Genomic DNA, 6,000 nt, shown 5'->3' with positions numbered 1-6,000 from the left:
TAGTTCAACAATGTCTCCTTTTTTTTTAATTTAAATGAAATAAAAATGAGCTTTATGTTTTGATATCTTGATATGACCGAATCATATAGATTGCCTACGTATTCATATCACGAAATCAGGTCGTTGCGTAGTTCTAATTCTTTTATTATGTATATTTTTTTTATTATTTTTTTTCTTTAACTCAGGTAGAAATTAAATGAAAAAATTAAATAAACTTTGTTTAAAAAGAATCAAATCAAAGTTTAATTTTTATATTTACCGAGTACATGTTTATATTCACAAAACGCCCTCCTTTTATCGTAAGTAGAAGTTGCAACTTCGTTCAAACAAAAAAGTCCGGGTTCGTAGTTTACGATCAGGTGGTGTGCGCAACATCTAAGGTTGTGCGAACCTGTTGCGCGCAACTGAATACGTTGCGCATGACATCCGCGTGCAACTATTCCAGTTGCGCGCGACACCTGTAATACGAGTGTTTCGAAAAAAGTTTTTTATTTTCTACGCTATTACCCCCCAGTGTGAAATTTTTTTCTTGAAGTTCGATAAAAAAATCTGAACACTTAGAACGGTTTATCATTTCTAAATTACCCCCCCAAGTGTTATGTATTTTATCGTGTTATTTGGTAAAATGCATAACACTTAGAATCATTCAATTGAATGCTAATTAAAGTTAGTTGTATGAATGAACGATTTAATCCGGATTTCGTATGTAATATTTCTTAAGTCGATCAATGTTTATTAATTGGCGAATTTCATCTCCTCCAATGTCCATTAATCTAACGGCTCCTCTTGATAGGATTTCAATTACGCGGTAGGGACCTATCCAATTAGGTTTGAATTTCCCTCTAGGATCGGTAGGTGGACACCTAACCTCTTTTAGTACAAAGTTACCTTCTTTTATATTTCTGGGTTTTACTCTTTTATTGAAGTGACGCGCAATGCGCCTTTGGTAGACTTGTACATGATGCAAAGCTCCTCATACCTCGCTCTTACCCATTCAGCTTCCGGTAGCTTACTTTCGAGTACGATGTGTAGGGATGGTATTTCCAGTTCGACTGGTTGAACTGCGTCCATTCCAAAAACTAAGAAGTATGGAGTTAATCCTATTGATGTTCGTATAGACGTTCTATAACCCCACAGTGCGAAGTGTAGTTTATTCGGCCAGTTTTTATAATTTTCTGCTATTTTCTTATTGATGACTGTTATATTTTTATTTGCCGATTCTACAGCTTCATTCATTTGAGGTTTAATTTGTATGGGGATGAGTGATGATGTTTTACTTTATAACGAGTTAAGAGGGTCTTGACTTCAGCTTTGAATTGAGATCTCTGGTCACTAATTAGTTCATGTGGAACTCCATATCTACAAAATATGTTTCGTTCGATAAACTTTTTGACATGTTTAGAAGTGAAATTTATGTAAGAAGTAGCCTCAATCCACTTGGTTAAGTAATCGATGGCTACCAATACGTACTCGTGCCCTCCTGGTCCTGTTGGAGAGACATTTCCAATTATGTCAATTCCCCAAGTTGAAAAGGGCCAAGGGGAAGTGAGATTATATAGTTCGGATGGTGGAAGGTGTTATAAATTAGCAAACATTTGGCACTTTGGACATTTTTTGACATATTGTATGCAATCATGTTCCATAGTAGACCAATAGTACCCTTGTCGTGAAATTATTTTTGCAAGCATTTTATCATTAATGTGAGGTCCACAAACACCTTTGTGAGTATTCTCCATAAGGCGTGTGGTTTCAGGTTGGTCTATACACAATAAACTTTGACCATTAGGTCCTTTTTTGCATAATTGACCATTTAATAGACCGTATTGAGCCGCAAGTGTTCGTAAGGCTCGTTGGTCTTTTGATGAAGTATTTTCGGGATATGTACCATGAGTAATATATTGGAGGATATGATCATACCAAGGATTGTTTCCTTCGATGTCATTTATTTCCTATATTGCGTTGCAATATGATGGTTCTTCTCTTCTATCAACGCATAATGGCATCATATTCAAGTGATCAAGAATGTTGATCATTGAGGCTAATTTTGCTAGCGCAATGGCAAATTGATTATCATCCCTTGGGAGATATTTAAAGTCAATATGTTCAAAATGCTCGATGAGTTGCTCTAGGTGTGCTTGGTATAATATCACTGCGGAGTTCTTTATTTTCCATTTTTTTTAGTATATGATTTATAATCAAACTGGAATCTCCATATACCTCTAATTTTTGCACACATATGCTAGCTGTTGCTTCTAATCCAATAATGCACGCTTCACATTCTGCGGCATTATTAGTAACCTCAAAATCTAGTTTGACAGAGATTGGAGTATGTGCTCCTTCTGGGCTTATGAGTAACACTCCTACGCCACATCCCTTTTGGTTGGATGCACCGTCAAAGTACATTACCCATTTGTCATCTTGTGTCATGAGAATCTCTTCATCCGGAAGATGAGTAGTTTCTACATGACTTGTTTGAATTGGATGTTGGGCCAAAAAGTCGAAAATTACTTTTCCCTTCATTGATTTTTCTGGACTATATTTTAACTCAAATTCGGCCAACATCACCAACCATTTGGATATTCTTCCTTGTATAGGTGGTTGTTCAAACAAATACTTTATCGGATTTTGTTGAGAAATCACATGAGTAGTGTGTGGTAGCGTATAATGTCGTAATTTTTTAGTAGCCCACACTAATGCTAAACTTGTCTTTTCTAAGGCGCTATATTTCGTTTCATATTGGATGAATTTTTTACTTATGTAATATATTGCACGCTCGACTTTTTCTACCTCTTGTGCTAACATGGCGCCCGTGGCCGTGTCTGTAACTATAACGTATAGCCTAAGAGGTAGTTTGGGTACTGGTGGTGCTAAAATTGGTGGACTTTTGAAATAATCTTTGATTTTCTCAAAGGCCCTTTGGCATTGATCGTCAATTTTTCCTCAATTTGTTTTTCCTCTTTTTTAAATTTTTTAAATATTGGCTCACAAGTCATAGTCAATTTGTTGATAAATCGACTAATGTATTGCAGTTTGCCAAGGAACCCCCTAATTTTTTTTCTGTTTGAGGGGGGAGGGGGGGCATGTCAACAATTGCCTTTATTTTGGAGGGTTCGATCTCAATACCGCGTGTGCTTACTACGTATCCGAGTAACTTGCCGGAAGTTACTCCGAAGGCGCATTTTTGTGGATTTAATCGCATGTTGTATTTTTTCATGCGAGTGAAAAATTTGCGTAAAGCTTTTATATGTCCCATTCTATCTTTGGACTTTATAATCATATCATCCACATACACTTCTATTTCTTTATGCATCATATCATGCAAGAGAGTCGTAGCCGTTCTTTGGTACGTAGCTCCAGCATTTTTTAAACCAAATGGCATGACTGTATAACAATACGTACCCCAAGGGGTGATAAAACATGTCTTTTTCTTTGTCTTCTTTTGCCATTAAAATTTGGTTGTAACCTGCGTATCCATCCATAAAGGATAACATCGCATGTTCAGCCATGTTATCTACCAATATATCAATATGTGGTAGAGGAAAATCGTCTTTAGGGCTAGCCTTATTAAGGTCCCTAAAGTCGATACACATGCAAACTCGTCCGTCCTTTTTAGGGACTGGGACGATGTTCACTACCCATTCTGGATAATTACATACGTGAATGAAACCTGCGTCCAATTGTTTTTGTACTTCTTCTTTTATTTTTTAATGCGACGTCAGGTTTCATTCGTCGAAGTTTTCGTTTTACTGGTTTAGATATAGGGTTCAAGGGAATTGTATGTTCCACAATTTCCCTATCTATTCCAAGCATGTCCTTAGCTTGTATGACCAAGAGAACACGTCTTCGAATTCTTTGAGTGTCAGTATGAGGGTCGATCGCTCTTTCAGATTTAAAGTTAAGCCAATTTCAACTTCTCTTTTGTTTTCATTAGTTCCTATATTGATTGTTTCAGTTTCTTTAATGATAGGGTTCTTTTTTTCTCGTTCATTCATTAGTTCAACCAACTTATTAATATTATCGTCTTCATTAGATTGATTGTTATAGCATTCGAAAGATTCAATAAAAGGCATATATTCGGAAATAGAGCTTATATTATAAGAATCAAAAGAAAGTACATTAAGAGAAGAATTCTTTTTGGGATCTTCGTCATAAGAACTAGAAAATAAAGACTCAGTAATGGCCACAAGGCCTAGATTCTCAGCTTCCCTAGAGTCCATAATAGATTCGTCGTCCGATTCTTCAAACATGTTCCCTTCGCCTGTGACGATTTCCAGCTTATCGCCTTTGTGATTGGTCCATTTGAATGATTTCCTCCACCATGCTCCAACGTTTCATTAGAAGGGGTGATCAAGGAAGTTGGGTCAAAAGCTTCATCTTGGACGACATTTTGATTGGTCATCGTAGAGACATGATTTTGTTCTAGTCCAAATAGCAAGTTAAATGCTTGTCTATCGTAGCACCCTGGAATTGGGTATATTGATTTAACGATACTAAAATCGTCATCCAAGAAGTAGCAATCATGAAATATTTCGAATCCAGGCTTCTTGATTCCTTCCAAAACTAGTGGTTATGGAAAGTCATAGCATGGGTAGTCTTCTCCCTCCCTAATGAATTGTCCATTAAAGGTTTGTTAGTAGGATGGGAGTAAAGTGACTATCCCTTTCTTGTTGTTGTCTCTACGTGCTTTGTTTTTTGCATCGTGAGACTTCAATTCTTCTTTGGTTGGTTTATATCCCAATCCAAAGGAGAAGCTTTTCTTTAGGATAGGAAGTAAGAAAGATTTCTTCATTCCTATTCCTAAAGGCTTCCTAGGAAAGTAACTACTCTTGAGTAAGATGTTGTTTACTATCCGGGTGGAATATGGATCAAGCTTGAAAGGTTCTTCCATTTCTATTGTCCAGATTGGCTCCACGACAAATCCCCACATGTCCTCTTCATCATTATCGTGGTTTATTTCTAAGAGTGATTGATCATTTATTGCTATTTTAAGTGGAGAAGCATGTATAGTCATAGGAAGCCCTTGATAGTTGAACCTAATCATTTGATGAAGTGAGGATGGTATTTCACCAAGCTCATGTATCCAAGGATGTCCAACTAGGGGTTGAGTGTAGGTTTTATGTCCATAACGTGGAATTTAACCATCTTTTGTATAGGGCCTGTGGTAATCGGTAGCTTAACAGTTCCACACACCGATCTTCTCGAATTGTCATAGGCCCTAATGCTTTGTGTTGTTGTTTAACAATCTTTTTCTGGATTAAGGCCTAAGTATTTTGCAGTTTGCAATGGGCATACATTTACAGCTGACCCTTTGTCTACCAAAGTTAGAGGGATGTTGCATCTCTTGCACCCCACAGTTAAATATAATGCATTGTTGTGGGTAGTGTCTTTTGAAGGCAAATCATCATTAATGAAAATGATTAATTTGTCAGATTTCTTGCTAGTAAGCAAGCTAACAAGATCTTGAGGGGTTGTGTCTGTGCTTACAGAAAAAGCCGTTAGATCATTCATTAGAAAATTCCTATGTTCTTTAGAAGTACTTAGGAGTTCCCAAATGCTAACATTCGCCTTAGATTGGCGAAGTTGTTTGACCAATGGATCTTCCACCTCAAGTGGAGGTGGTATTGCATTTTGCATTTGACCTTGAGTTTGATTTTGTGTGGTCGAAGATCCATTTGGTGGTGGTGCTTGGTAAACTCGCCCAGAATGATTTAGATGATCTATCTCGTTTGGATTAGTTGTAGGACTCATAAACCAACTTTCTTCTAGAGGCTTTGAGCGTGCCTCCATTTCAAGATGTTCCATGAGTTGAGCTTGATGCCATTGTTCATCGAAGGAGAGATTTCATGAGTCTTGAGACTTCCCCAATAAATGATCCCAATCAAGCGTTCCATTTGTTTCATTTTGTAAACAAGATGGAGGTGGGACGGCGGCATACTTAGAGACATATAAGTCTTGAAATTCGTCATCCCATAGTCCACATACTTCATTAGTTGTCCCTAT

Source organism: Chenopodium album, chromosome 5 (genome assembly GCF_948465745.1).
Source record: "Chenopodium album chromosome 5, dcCheAlbu1.1, whole genome shotgun sequence".
Lineage (NCBI taxonomy): Eukaryota > Viridiplantae > Streptophyta > Magnoliopsida > Caryophyllales > Amaranthaceae > Chenopodium > Chenopodium album.
The sequence above is the reverse complement of the archived record's forward strand: the minus strand, read 5'-3'. Positions refer to the sequence as shown.